This window comes from Trichosurus vulpecula, chromosome 4 (genome assembly GCF_011100635.1).
Source record: "Trichosurus vulpecula isolate mTriVul1 chromosome 4, mTriVul1.pri, whole genome shotgun sequence".
NCBI classification, from domain to species: Eukaryota; Metazoa; Chordata; class Mammalia; order Diprotodontia; family Phalangeridae; genus Trichosurus; species Trichosurus vulpecula.
Window position 1 is genome coordinate 363,214,463 of NC_050576.1, and position 13,180 is coordinate 363,227,642.

The 13,180-nt window shown below is 36.7% G+C and overlaps 1 pseudogene; it reads right to left on the reverse strand.

The window, feature by feature from the left end:
- Window positions 1–220: 220 nt before the first annotated feature.
- Window positions 221–1,565, reverse strand: LOC118845820 (annotated as a pseudogene).
- Between the last annotated feature and the right edge of the window lie 11,615 nt (window positions 1,566–13,180).

Sequence of the window (13,180 nt, forward strand, 5' to 3'; positions counted from 1 at the left end):
TTTACTTCCTAAACCGAGGCTTGGTGCCAGAGTGAGGTTCTTTCCCTTCTTTCTTTTTTTAAATGGCTTAAAACTTGTTTTATTGTTTGGAGGAGAAAGTACAGGGGGATGTTGAATGCATGTGGAGAAAAAGGAAAGGAACAACTCTGGTTCTTGGGATAGGCCTGGGTTGGTTCAAGAAAGAAGCTTCTTCCTCAGGCTGTGGCTGCACATAATGTTGCTAGTAGGGATTATCGTAGGCATGCTTAATGATGGTCAGGATGGCTGGCCAGGTCTCTTCAGCCCAGGGGATGATCTGATTGGAGGGCAGAAAGAAGCCATAAATACCAGTGTCCCACAGCTCAAAGTATTGCTTTACTTGATGTCATGTCATAGGCCCAGTCAATAGTGATCCCGCTGGCCATATACATGGCATGTGCTGATGGTTCTCCCATAGACATACTTGGTTACATGCACTTGGGAGACAGCTTCCCCTGCCTTGCAGGCAAGACTATGCAGCTCCTCATTATCATGAGCTGGCTCCTTCCTGTAGCCATAGGGATATAGGATCATCTGGGAAGAGCTGTGGATGGAGATTAGGACCTTGAAATGCTTGTGGTTCTGAATGAAGTCTGCAATTGAGGCCACCTCTGGCTCAGAGTGAGGGAAGGGCCCATGGTAAGTCTCTGAGCATGGGTTGTTGCTAGAACCGACACATCCAAAGCCAGAATTCCAGTTCCTGTAAAGCTCTACCCCCTTGCAAATGGAATGTAAACTGATAGCTCAGTTCTTGCACCACAGATGGTTCATGCTGTGGGTGTAGGCAAACTCATCAGGGTTGGTGACAACTTAAAGAAAGATGCCCATGTGGTTCAAGACCTTGGTCAGCACTGGCTCTTCCCCATGATCCATGGCAGTCTTCATGATAGTCCAGACTCCAATTGTTTAAGTGATCCACTCCTGAGTATGGATGCCACTGTCAATCTAGATGGCAGGCCCAGTCTTGCTTCCAGTGCTGAACTTCAGCATAAAAATTGGACTTTTTCAAAGGTCTGACCAATCATATTTTTGAGATGAGGTTAGAATGCTCAGTCGCAAAGTTGTCCTTGCAGGTGTAGATCTCCTCTAGAGTGTGGTAAGAGTTGTATCTGAAGCTCCTAGTACTCCTCTCCTATCTTTGGGAGGCCATCATGCCTTTCCTTTCCTCATCTAACAGCACCTGGACATCCTCAATCATGATAGTATAGGAGATGCCAATGGAATTCAGATAGTTTTTGACAGCTTTCAGGTTAGAGAAAGGAACTCTCGTATCCATAGGGAGGCTCGGCATGCCAGGAATCAACCTTCAAGTATTGCAAATCTTCTAGATTCCTGAGTAATTGGAAATATTTTTTATCCTTGGCCTTGATGTAGAGAGTGTGGTCTCTGGGAAGATATAAGTCAAGGGTCAGGAAATGGTGGCAGGGCATCAGGTACTGGTGGGAGCAATGTTAGGCTTTAGCCCCACTGAACATCTTCTGGCTCCAGGTTACTTCCAGGAGGCGGCTCAAGATAAGGAGGCCCCTCATGGTCAGCCAGAGTAGAGCAGGACCACTATGACCATGGGAAGCATGCTTCTCCCCAGAGGACAGCCCTCAATGTCCTTTCTACCCAAGGGTTCCCCATCAAGGACTGTTATTCGTGGCCTCTACACCCAAGTTTGCTTATCTTCTACAGGAAGCATTTCCCAATCCCCCTGGACTCTAGTGCCTTTCTTTCTTTTTAAGGAGATTGTCTTTCAAAGCACAGCATCTTTAAAGCTCTTTCTACTATCTCAGGAGAGATTGTTAGGGACCTCAGGACACTGTAGTCTGGGCTGGTCAAGTATTAGCTTTAGTGTAGTTTAGTCTGTTGTATTCTGTTTCTGGTCACTGCCTGCTTACAATGTCTCTGCCCTGGGATTTTCTGATCACCCTGGGTTGTCTCATGGAACTATTTCTCTCCTGTTGATTCCAGATCTACAACAGGCTACAAATATCTCTGTCTCAGGTTGAGTTGGATGCCATTCTGTACTAAAACCTGCTATTATAGACACCTCTGTAACTGCTGCTCTCACTTGAAGTTTGATTTTGGGATGTATCAAGGTACTTTTGAGTCATTGAAGAAAGTTTTACTTTGTCCGAACACTGCAAAAATACACAACAAGCATATTATGGCACTTACCTTCCCTAAACATGACCCCTCTATGACCCTTCTCATTTACATCTGGAAACACATTTGGTCAATATGTCATAAGGATAGAGTGACTAGCCTGGTTTTAGGCATCCACCAAGTCTGAGAGCATCCTATTACACAGGCTGAGACCATTTATGCCCCCAATACCAAGAAGCTAGAGCCAACCAGGTCCCATGATGGAAAGAAATCAAGAAACTCAGGAACACTTAGTTAAGAAAACACTGATCCTATCACTGTGGCTTTGTTGGTGGGCATGGCATGACAAAATGCTGATGTTCTTTGCAATTTTTGGGTGGAAGAAGTCACTCGGATTTCCCATTGGATTTCAGGGTCCTTATTTGGTCTTTTGAAAACTTCAAGATTTTCCTAGAGTGGGTATGTGGGAACTGGGTGGTCTGCCTCCATTCAGGCAGCCATCTTGGCAGGAAGCTCTGTCTCCATTGTTAACGCCATTACTCATTTTCATTATTTTATGGGGGTTTACAATCCTGCATTGCCTACCATGTGATAAGAATGATTAAAAAAAGGAGTGTAAACTTAGGTTGCATTAATGGAAACATATGGTCCAAATTAGACGAAGTGTAGCTCTTATTGTACTCTCTGGTGGTCAGATTGCATTACAATTACGTTAAATTCTGGGCATTACATATTAAGAGATATATTTCTATTTCTTTCTTCGGGCCTTCCATAGCACTTTTAAAAATTCCTTATATTTTTATCAAATTCTATTCAGGCTTATAGTTATGATATACTTGTATATATATATATATATATATATATACCATTTTTCATTAGTAAATTGTACACTGCATAAAAAAAGGGTCCAAATAGTAATTACCTTTATAACTGAGAATTCAAATACCTAGCAGTCAGAGGAGAGTGATTAAGATGACACAGGGATTGGAATGTTATCTAAAGAATTGTTTAAAGAATTAGTGATTAGCCTGGGGGGAAATAGGGCACAGCTAGGTGGCACAGTGGATAGAGCTCAGGGCCTGGAGTTAGGTAAACCTAATTTTAAACCTGGCTTCATACACTTGCTGTGTGACTCTAGTTACGTCATTTAACCCTATTTGCTTCAGTTTTCTCATTTGTAAAATGAGCTGGAGGAGGGAATGGCAAAACATTCCAGGATCTTTGCTAAGAAAACCCCATTGCGATCATGAAAGGGTTGGACACAACTAAACAACAACAACGTGGAGGAAAACCTGATGCAGGATGTAAGAAGCTTGGGCTAAAGATAGTAACTCCTTTTTGTATAGCTCTTTAAGCTTTTCAAAGTACTTTCCTTGCAACAAATGTTAGGTGGGTAGAAAAAATATTATCTCCAATTTTACACACGAAAACATTGAGGCTCAGATAGTTAAAATGACTTTCCTGGGATTGCCCAGGTATTAAGTGTCTGAAACAAGATGGAAACCCAACTTTCTTGAGTCTAAATTAAAGATTCTCTATGTCAAACTACCTCTTCTCACAGTCCTTTTTTACCCTAAGTTCTATAACTAAAGACCAGAGGAGTGCCTTATCATCATTCTTCTATGGGTAGGGGAAAATATGCACATAACTATATTAAACATGCTCATTCTGGAAGGACTTTTCACAGGAGGTCATGAATATAAATATATTGAATTTAAGATTCTATGATAGTTCACTCAATTTAAACTTAGCCTGTATCACTACTTTAAAAATTATGGAAAGAAAAATGGCTTCCTGAGAATGCTAATCCAAATTTAATAGTAAGGATTACTCATTTGAATCAGTGTTTCAATACAGTATTTAGAATCTCCCACTCCTAGGATCCTACAGATTAGGTTAAATAGATTAGTTGTATATTTCAATTGTCCACTATGGCTGATATACAATTAATAGTAATATGTAATAATTAGTCATAACTCTGAAAAGGATTCTACATTTTTAAAGATATGTAGCATTATTCCTTAAGACTTTTAAGATACCTAGAATTAACAAAAGGAACAAAAGACCAAAAGGCAATAACTCTTTTTAAGAATGATTTTGAACATAAAAGAAATCTTAGAGAGAAAGTCCCATTGATAAATTGAAAGGACCATGAAGTTAAAAGTTGCTAATATGCAGGCCTTTATAAGAAAAGGAATTAGATTATGAGAACTAGCTGTTGAGAGTGAATATACAAATAAATTTCCTGAAAATTTCTGTTATACAAAACATCAGTCCTAATGATAGACAGGCATTAAATGAACCCTTTGTGAAGATCTAGGGAAAGAATAAAAGATTAGAAAAAAAAATCAAATGTAGTCAAATACCGCACTAAAAGACTTAAAGAATGATCCTTAAAATCTGAATACTGAAGGTCAGCTGACAATACATGGTAAGCTGGTATAATAAGTATAAAGAGACAAAACCTGTGTGGATATAAAGAAAAATAGGAATCATAAGCAGTAAAGGTATTCTCATGATTAAAAATCAAGACCTTGACCTTGTAAAGCAAATCATACCAGATATAAGTAGCTTGTCATTTGTTTTGCTAAACATTTAAGCAAAAATTTCATACACTGCTTGTGAATAGCAGATAGTAAAGTGGTAGACTCATCATGTTCAAAACTGCTTTCCTCCTAAAGATTCCACAATACTAATAAATTTCACGTATAGCTTTAAATTTTAGTAATATATTATTTATTAAAATATTAGATACATGCTTTATATTTACAAATTTCATTTGTAAAATTAATATTTTTCTGGATGCAAAAAAAATCTGTTGAATGTGCAGGAAACTACAAATGAAGGGAACAAAACTGACAACATATCTATTTATCATGATGATATGACACTGTGATGACAGTAGAGGGATCTCTTCACATATTTTGAAATAAGGTACCAGCAGTACTTTAAGAAATGATACTAAAATGCCACAAATGTTGTGCTATTTGCTGCACACCATGATCTGATAGCCTTAACATTTTTGGTATTTTAAAATCAGTGCCCCCAAGTTAAAATGCTGAGCTATGATATAAATAGCACATTACATTATATTAACTTTAATGTTACTATGAAGTGTTAATTTTTAATCATGTAAACTACAGAATGAGCAAATGTCCATGGAAATATTCATCTAAAGTAGACATATGGTGGCCATGAATTCCAGGAATAAGAATAGCTATGATGATGATGCTTTGTATATAGCATTTTATATGGAATACAGAACTATTAAAAGCATCCCAGGGTATCCAATGAAAAAATTACATCATAGATGATATGAATGCCATATAATATAATAGAACTGTAATAATCATGTTCCTTTTAAGGAGGCACATAACAGCTATGCTGTAGCCTTTTAAATTGTAGGAGAGAGGTGTTCTATATGCAGCAAATGTACTCCAACCCATAGTACAGAAAGACATATGATCGAACGAATGCATTATAGTGAGGTTTGTAATGGTTGAGTTGCGTGTGTGTCACATCAAAGGAAAGAAAAAAGTGACCAGACACTAAGGAAACAGACTACCTTCATTGTCAAAAGAAGAATGAAAGTGAGATGATTTCAGTTGGGTGCTTATATAACACTTTTTCTCTGAAGAGATCCTTAAAATGACATCATAGTGAATAGAACCAAAGAGGGGAATCCTTACATAAAATGTCAAAGAATGAAGATATAACCATGCTGTGTGTTTGTGAACAGTGTGTATGACATTAGGTAATTGGCACAAGAATAATGAGTTGAAATTAGATAAATATAGGGGCATGTATTAATATGTATATGTATGTGAATATATATGTCCTATATGTTATAGATAATAATGAATATAGATACTACTTACACAGGCACTACTTTTTCATCATTATTTTCTGTGGTGTGGTATTATTTTTCAAGCATATCTTAATAAAGGAGTACTTAAGCACATGAGTTGTGATGGACCTAGTTATCATGCTAGGTTTGAAATAAACTCTATAAATTCTGGAAATTTATAGTGCTTTTTTCCCTCTTAATGTTGAAACTGTACCAGTAATGCTGAAAATAAAATCTTTATCTTGCTGAATCATTTCTACTTTTACCCATAAAATGTTATTTTGAATGATTTTTTTGATGTTTCTAAAGCTTGAGAAGCCTTTCTGAGTCTCATCTCTATGAGTCATAAAGTCACAGGAAGAATTACAAATCAAGAGGATGACAGTACAGTGAAGGGGGCAGATAGAAGCCTCCCTTGAGCAAAAGAAAGAACAGCATGAGGAAGAGACAATGGTTTCTATTGTGTCACATTGAGAGCCATGAGTGTCTTTAAGCCCTGAAATTTCAAGCTGATGCAAGAAAAAGAAGTTATCCAGCGGTGTGATGTTCATTTGTTTTGTTCTCTCTCTCTCTCTCTCTCTCTCTCTCTCTCTCTCTCTCTCTCTCTTTCTCTCTTTTTCTCTCTCTCTCTCTTTATCTCTCTCTCTCAATCTCTGTGTGTGTGTGTGTGTGTGTGTGTGTGTGTGTGTTAGTAGAGAGGGGATAAAATGTAAATAGTTTGGAGACCAGGAGTTAAAAACAATGAATATATTAGTATTTCTTTTAAAATATTTTTTCTGGTGAAGATTTTGGTAGATGACAATCAATTCAGTTTGAAACTCATATGTAAATCATCTTATAATGCCATGGAATATTAGAAACTAGAAAACACCAGAAAAAGTAAACAGCGTTCAAGTAAGCACCTACTATGTTTCAGGTACTGAGACAAAGTTTAAGGATACAAAGAATAGAGTGATATTTCTATTGCAGGAGATAAAATTTAAATATTTATTCCTCTACCATATATAGCAAAATAAATAAAAGATACATTTGTTCTCATGTTATCTAATGGACTTCATATAAAAATAATCTGGGAGAAAATTGCTATTATGTTATTCTTTTTTATTTAATATTCTACAAAGGGAATCTGAAGAGAGTTCTTAGAAGTCAGGGATTATTAAAGATGTAGAAGAAATGAATTATTTTTGAAAATAAGTATTGGGGAGGGTGGAGCCAAGATGGCACAGGGCAGACTGTGACTCAGTTAAACTCTCTCAAAATTCCCCTCCAAACACCTTTAAAATAAAGCCTCAAATCAAATTTGGGAGCAGCAAAACCAACAAAAGGTCAGAGGGAGACATTTTTCCAGCCTAAGACAATTTAGGAGGTGAGCAAGAGAGGTCTGTAGCACTGCAGTAGACATAGGTCTGCAGCACAGCAGGAGCAACAGCAGTAGTCCTTGGAAGCCACAACAACACCGACCAAGCTTCATGAGTTCTCAGTCCAGAGATGGTAAGGGGGATAGACAATTGGTCAGGAAAAGATTACAGGGAACCCTTTGCTGGCACCGGTTGCAGCTGGTGATGATTGGCAACTCTGTTACCTATAAGCAGTTCGGAGTCACAGTTCCAGGATGGAAAGGAATGTTTGTCTTCCAATCACAGGGGAGCAGAGGCCCTGGTCTCAGTTCCTGGGCCAAGAGGAGCAATAGTCATTCTGGTTGCAGGGGAGCAGAAGCCCTTTCTGAGTAAACACCAGAGGAGAGGAGTGACCAAATCTTTCCCCAGATCACCATTTTGGAAGCATTGGAAACCTGCAGACCTCCAGAGCTAACTCTGAAAACACCATCATGAAAAAGCCTGAAGCTTAGCACAGTACCTCCATACGCGTAATTGAGCAGAGTCCAACTTTAACATAAAGTTGAAAGTGAAGAAGTAGCCTGGAAAAAATGAGCAAACAATGAAAAAATAATGACTGGCAGGGAAAACCAAGTGAAAAACTTAGAAGAAGAAAGTGATGTGAAAACTGCTACAAGCAAAGCCTCAAAGAAAAAAATGTTAATTTGACCAAAGGACAGCAAGAATCCGTAGTAGAATTGAAGAAGGAGACAAGAGCAGTAAAGGCAAAATGGGGGAGGGGGGTTGAGTGATTGAGTGATGTAAGAAAATTATGAAAAGAGAATTAACAGGTTGGTAAAGGGGACACAAAAATTATTGAAGAAAATATCTTAAAAAGCAGAATAGGTCAAATGCTAAAGGAGGCACAAAAATTCACAGAAGAAAAGAGCTCCTTTAAAAACAGAATAGGCCAAATAAAAAGGAGGTATAAACACTCACTGAAGAAAATTCCTCAAAAATTAAAATTGGGCAAATGAAAGCTAATGATTGCATGAGATACCAATAAACAATAAAACAAAATCAAAGGAAGAAAAAAGAGGAAAATATAAAATGTCTCTTTGAAAAACAATTGACTTGGAAAAATAGACCAAGGAAAGGTTATTTAAGAATTATTGGACCACCTGACAACCATGTCTTAAAAAAAGAGCCTAGGCATCATATTTCAAGAAATTGTCAAGGAAAACTTCTTTGATGTCCCAGAACCAAAGCGTGGAATAGAAATTGAAAGATTCCACCATTCCCCTCCTAAAAGAGATCCCACAGTAAAAACACCCAGAGATATTATAGCCAAATTCCAGAGCTCCCAGGTGAAGAAGAAAATATTGCAAGCAGCCAGAAAGAAACCATTCAGATATCATGGAGCCACAGTCAGGGTCACACAAGATTTAATAGTTTCTATTTTAAAGGAATAGAGGGCTTGGAATATGATGTTTCAGAGGGCAAAGGATCTGGCTTACAATCAAGAATATCCCACTCAGCAAAACTAAGTTAAAACCTTCAAAGGAAAAAATGGATATTTAATGAAATAGAGGAATTCTGAACATTTTGAATGAAAAGACTAGAGCTAAATAGAAATTTTGACATTAAAACAGAAGACTCAGAGAAGCATAAAATGGTAAACATGAAAAAGTATTCATAAAGTACTCAATGCAGTTAAAGTGTCTATATTCTTGTATAGTACAATGATACATATGGCTGCTAAGAACATTATAATCATTAAGGAATTTGTTAGGAGGAATATGCATAAAAAGGGCATAGGTGTAAGCTGGAGAAGAAAATGGCAAACCACTCCAGTATCTTTGCCAAGAGAATCCCAAATTTCTTTGTCTTAAATGGGACAAAGAGTTATTTATGTTTTAAGTGACTGAACAACACTATAAACAACAAAGTAATATAAAAAAATTGCAACACATTTCTCTGATAAAGTCTTCTATGACTAAGACAACTTAGAGTTATAAAAATAAGATTTATTCCCTAATTGAGTTAAAGGACATTAACAGGCAATTTTCAGACAAAGAAATCAAAGCTATCTATAATCATAGGAAATAATGTTCTAAATCACTATTGATTCAGGAAAGACAAATGAAAACAATCTCAAGTACAACCTTACAACCATCATAAATGATGAATGTTGGACATGAAGAGGGAAAATATGTACATTAATGAACTATTGGTGGAGTAGTGAACTGGATCAACCATTCAGAAGAACAATATGGAACTATGCCTAAAGGGTTATAAAATGGTGCATACCCTTCGATCCAGCAATACCATTCCTAGGTTTATATGCCCAAAGAGATTGAAAAAACAAAGAAAAGGAACTATACATATAAAAATATTTATAGCAGCTCTTTTTGCAGTGGCAAAGAATTGGAAATAGTGGGGATGTTCATCAATTGGGGAATAGCTGAATAAGTTGTGGCATATGATTGTGATGGAATAGTATTGTGCTATAAAAAATGGGGTTGGTTTCAAGGAAAAACATAGCAAGAACATGGTATAGTGAGAAGAACCTAGAGATCATTGTGCCCAGTAACAGCAGTGTTGCAATATGATCATTTGTAAAAAAAAAAAAAATCTGGCTACTCTGATCAATACAGTGATCCAAGGCAATTCCAAAGGACTCATGATGAAAAAATACTATCCACTTCCAGAAAGAGAATCGATGAACTCAGTGCAAGTTGAAGCATAATTTTATCTTTTTTTTTACTTTTTTGTGACTAATACGTAAATATGTTTTCTATGATTTCTTGTATATAATTGATATATTGTTTGCCTTCTAAGGGGAAAGGGAAGGAATGGGAGAAATGGAGACAATCTGAAACTCAAAATTTAAAAAGAAAAGAATGTCAAAAATAAATATAAAAAGAATAAATAAGTAGTAGGATGTGAACTCATTTTCTGCAGGTAAATATAAAGCAATTTTGGTAGCAATTCAGTATTAGACAGGATGGTGGGGGTAATGTGTACCTCATCATGTAGAAGTAGTAGCAGTAGTAATAGTAGTAATAGTAGCAGTAGTAGTTGCAGTACCAGTAGTAGCAGTAGTAGTAAAAGGAGTAGGAGTAGGAGGGGTAAGAGGAATAGGAGGAGTAGGAGAAATAGGAGTCATAGTAGTAATACTAGCAGTAGATGGTTAAGTGGCTAAGTGGATGGACCTGAGTTCAAATGTGGCCTTAGTCACTTTCAAGTTGTATAATCCCGGGCAAGTCCCTTCACCCTGTCTACCTCAGTTTCTTCATTTATAAAATGACCTGGAGATGGAAATGGCAAACCAAAACAGTCTCTTTGCCAAGAAAACCCCAAATGGGATCATGAAGGGTAGGATGTGACTGAGCAGCAGTACCAATGGTAGCAACAGCAGCAGCAACATTCTATCCCACCAATAAACTTGTCTCACTTGCATTACTTTTTCCCCTTTCCCATTTTTGCTTTAATGCTTTTTAAAACAGTAACGCTGTTTCTTAATGAAGGTCTCTAACATGGAACCTCCGTTATAACAGCAGCAACAAATAACATCAACACAAGTCAAGATAAATACACTAAGACATTTATCCCATTTTATAGTATATGAAGCAAGTCTTTTACCTCCCTACTAAGAGAAGGGAAGTAGGTTTTTGACAGTGGGTCTATGCAAACAAGATTACTTGTTATTTGTTGGATTAACCTGAATTCTAAAAATTTTAGTGGTATTTCCTTTTGTTTATTGTTAACCATTTTGTATATATGCTCTTGGCTCTGATTCAATCATTCTGCATCGGGTAATACTTTTATTGTCATATATTGAGAATTGACAAGGACTTCAAAGTTGGAACAAAACAGTTGCATTAAATTCAGCTGTCGTAATTCACTCAGCCATTCCCTAATTGTTGGGAGCTCACTTTGTTAATCCTCTAAGCTTTTTCACTCCACCCTGAAAATGAGTAGGAACAAGGTGATGCAATAGATGGAGTGGAAGTGCTGAATCTACAGTCAGGAAGACGAGTAAAAATCCATCCTCAGACATATACTAAGTGTGTACAAGTCATTTCACATCCATCTGCCCCCGTTTCCTCAACTGTAAGAAAAAAGGGGGGACATAATAATAGTACCCACATCTCAGACTTGTAGTGAGAATCAAATGAGATATTTGTAAACTGCTTAACAAAGTGCCTGGAATATAGTAGGTGCTTGATAAATGTTTGTTCCCTTCCTTCCTTGTTATTGGATATATGAGTTGAAACTTGGGAAACTCATTACATATAGCCAAGCCCCGACCATTTAGTACATCGAATCCTATGCAGCCATCCTTAGGAAACCAGAGCCTACCTATCATGAATAACTTCCCATCTGCTCTGGCATACTGATGTGTACTTACATCCTGCTAAGCAGACATACACACACACACACACACACACACACACACACACACACTCACACACACACACACACACACACACACTCACTCACTCACACTCACTCACACTCACACTTTTGTTTTCCATCTATTGCTTTGAGTTTAAGGAATTTGTCCAGTTAGCCCTATCAATGCTACTGGTAGACAGGGTGTGACCTTCAAAGGTCCTTTGGCTCAACTCACACTACTGGTGACTTTTTGGACCAAAACTCCCTTTCCTATTTCCCCAAGGACCTTTATGTGTTATAAATCTTATAAAAATGTAGGTTCCTTTTGGGCACTTTTGTATTTATCTTTTGCATCTAGCATGGGGCCTGTCATTTCATAGGTGTTTAATAAGTGTTTGCTAAGTCATTTGTTTCAAGTTTCTTGTTGTTGTTATTACAAAAGATGTTACTATTCATATTTTAGTATGTTTGGAATCTTCAATATTGACTGACTTTTTTGGGTTAAAGGATTTTAACAGTGTAGTGCCTTCTGTATATTATTTCAAAATGTTTTATTGAATCGTATCAATTCATCACTTCATCACCAATATATTAGTGTGACTGAATGACAAACTTTCATGAGAGATGTTAATGTCAAGATTTTACTGCAAAATATATTTTCTTCTAATTATAGGTGCATTGATTTTACTTGTGTAGTTTTGATTATTTTATAGAGTATATTTTGTCATTTTGAATCTTTTCTATCATATGTCTAGTTATAAAATCATCTGATATCCAAAGTAGTAAGGGTTATAATCTATGTGTTTTTCATTTAATGATGTAATGTAGGTGTTTCTATACCTATGTTGGTAGAGAGACAGGTAGGTAGATAGATAGATAGATAGGTAGATAGTTGTAGATATGTAATTTCATTGGCATCATGAACTGCTGAGGACACTCCTGCCAATACAAATTGAAAACTGTTCTGTAACTATGAGACTTTTTGTTTTTTGAGAATAGCTTATGACTGAGAGATGAAGTGATTTGCCTGTGAATGCATAGCTAGTATCTATTAGAAGTAGGATTTGAAGCCTGGTCTTTCTGACTCCCAACATAGCACTCTTCCAGTATTCTAATGTCATTTCTGCCAACAAGTGAAAAAACACTTAAGTGCTTACTATATGCCAGACACTATGATAAGAACTGCAAATACAAATCACGTATAAGTAAAAAGAAAGTAAATGAACCATTATCTTCTCCATATAGAGAGATAACAAAGATGTTTTCCTCCTGTTTACTATTACATACTCTCTCATTTTATTTTTCTTATAGGCATGCCTATGTTTACTATTTCAATGCCAAATAATGGGGCTCTGTTCCAACAAATACTTGCCCTGCTCATCTCCCTTCTTCTTCTTGAGGTATTTCACTTCTGTCTGATCTCTGTCAAAGGGACTAATTCCTCAAATTCCTACTCTTTATTTACTTAATGATTTTTAAAAAGATAGATCTTCTAAGGAGCAAGAGA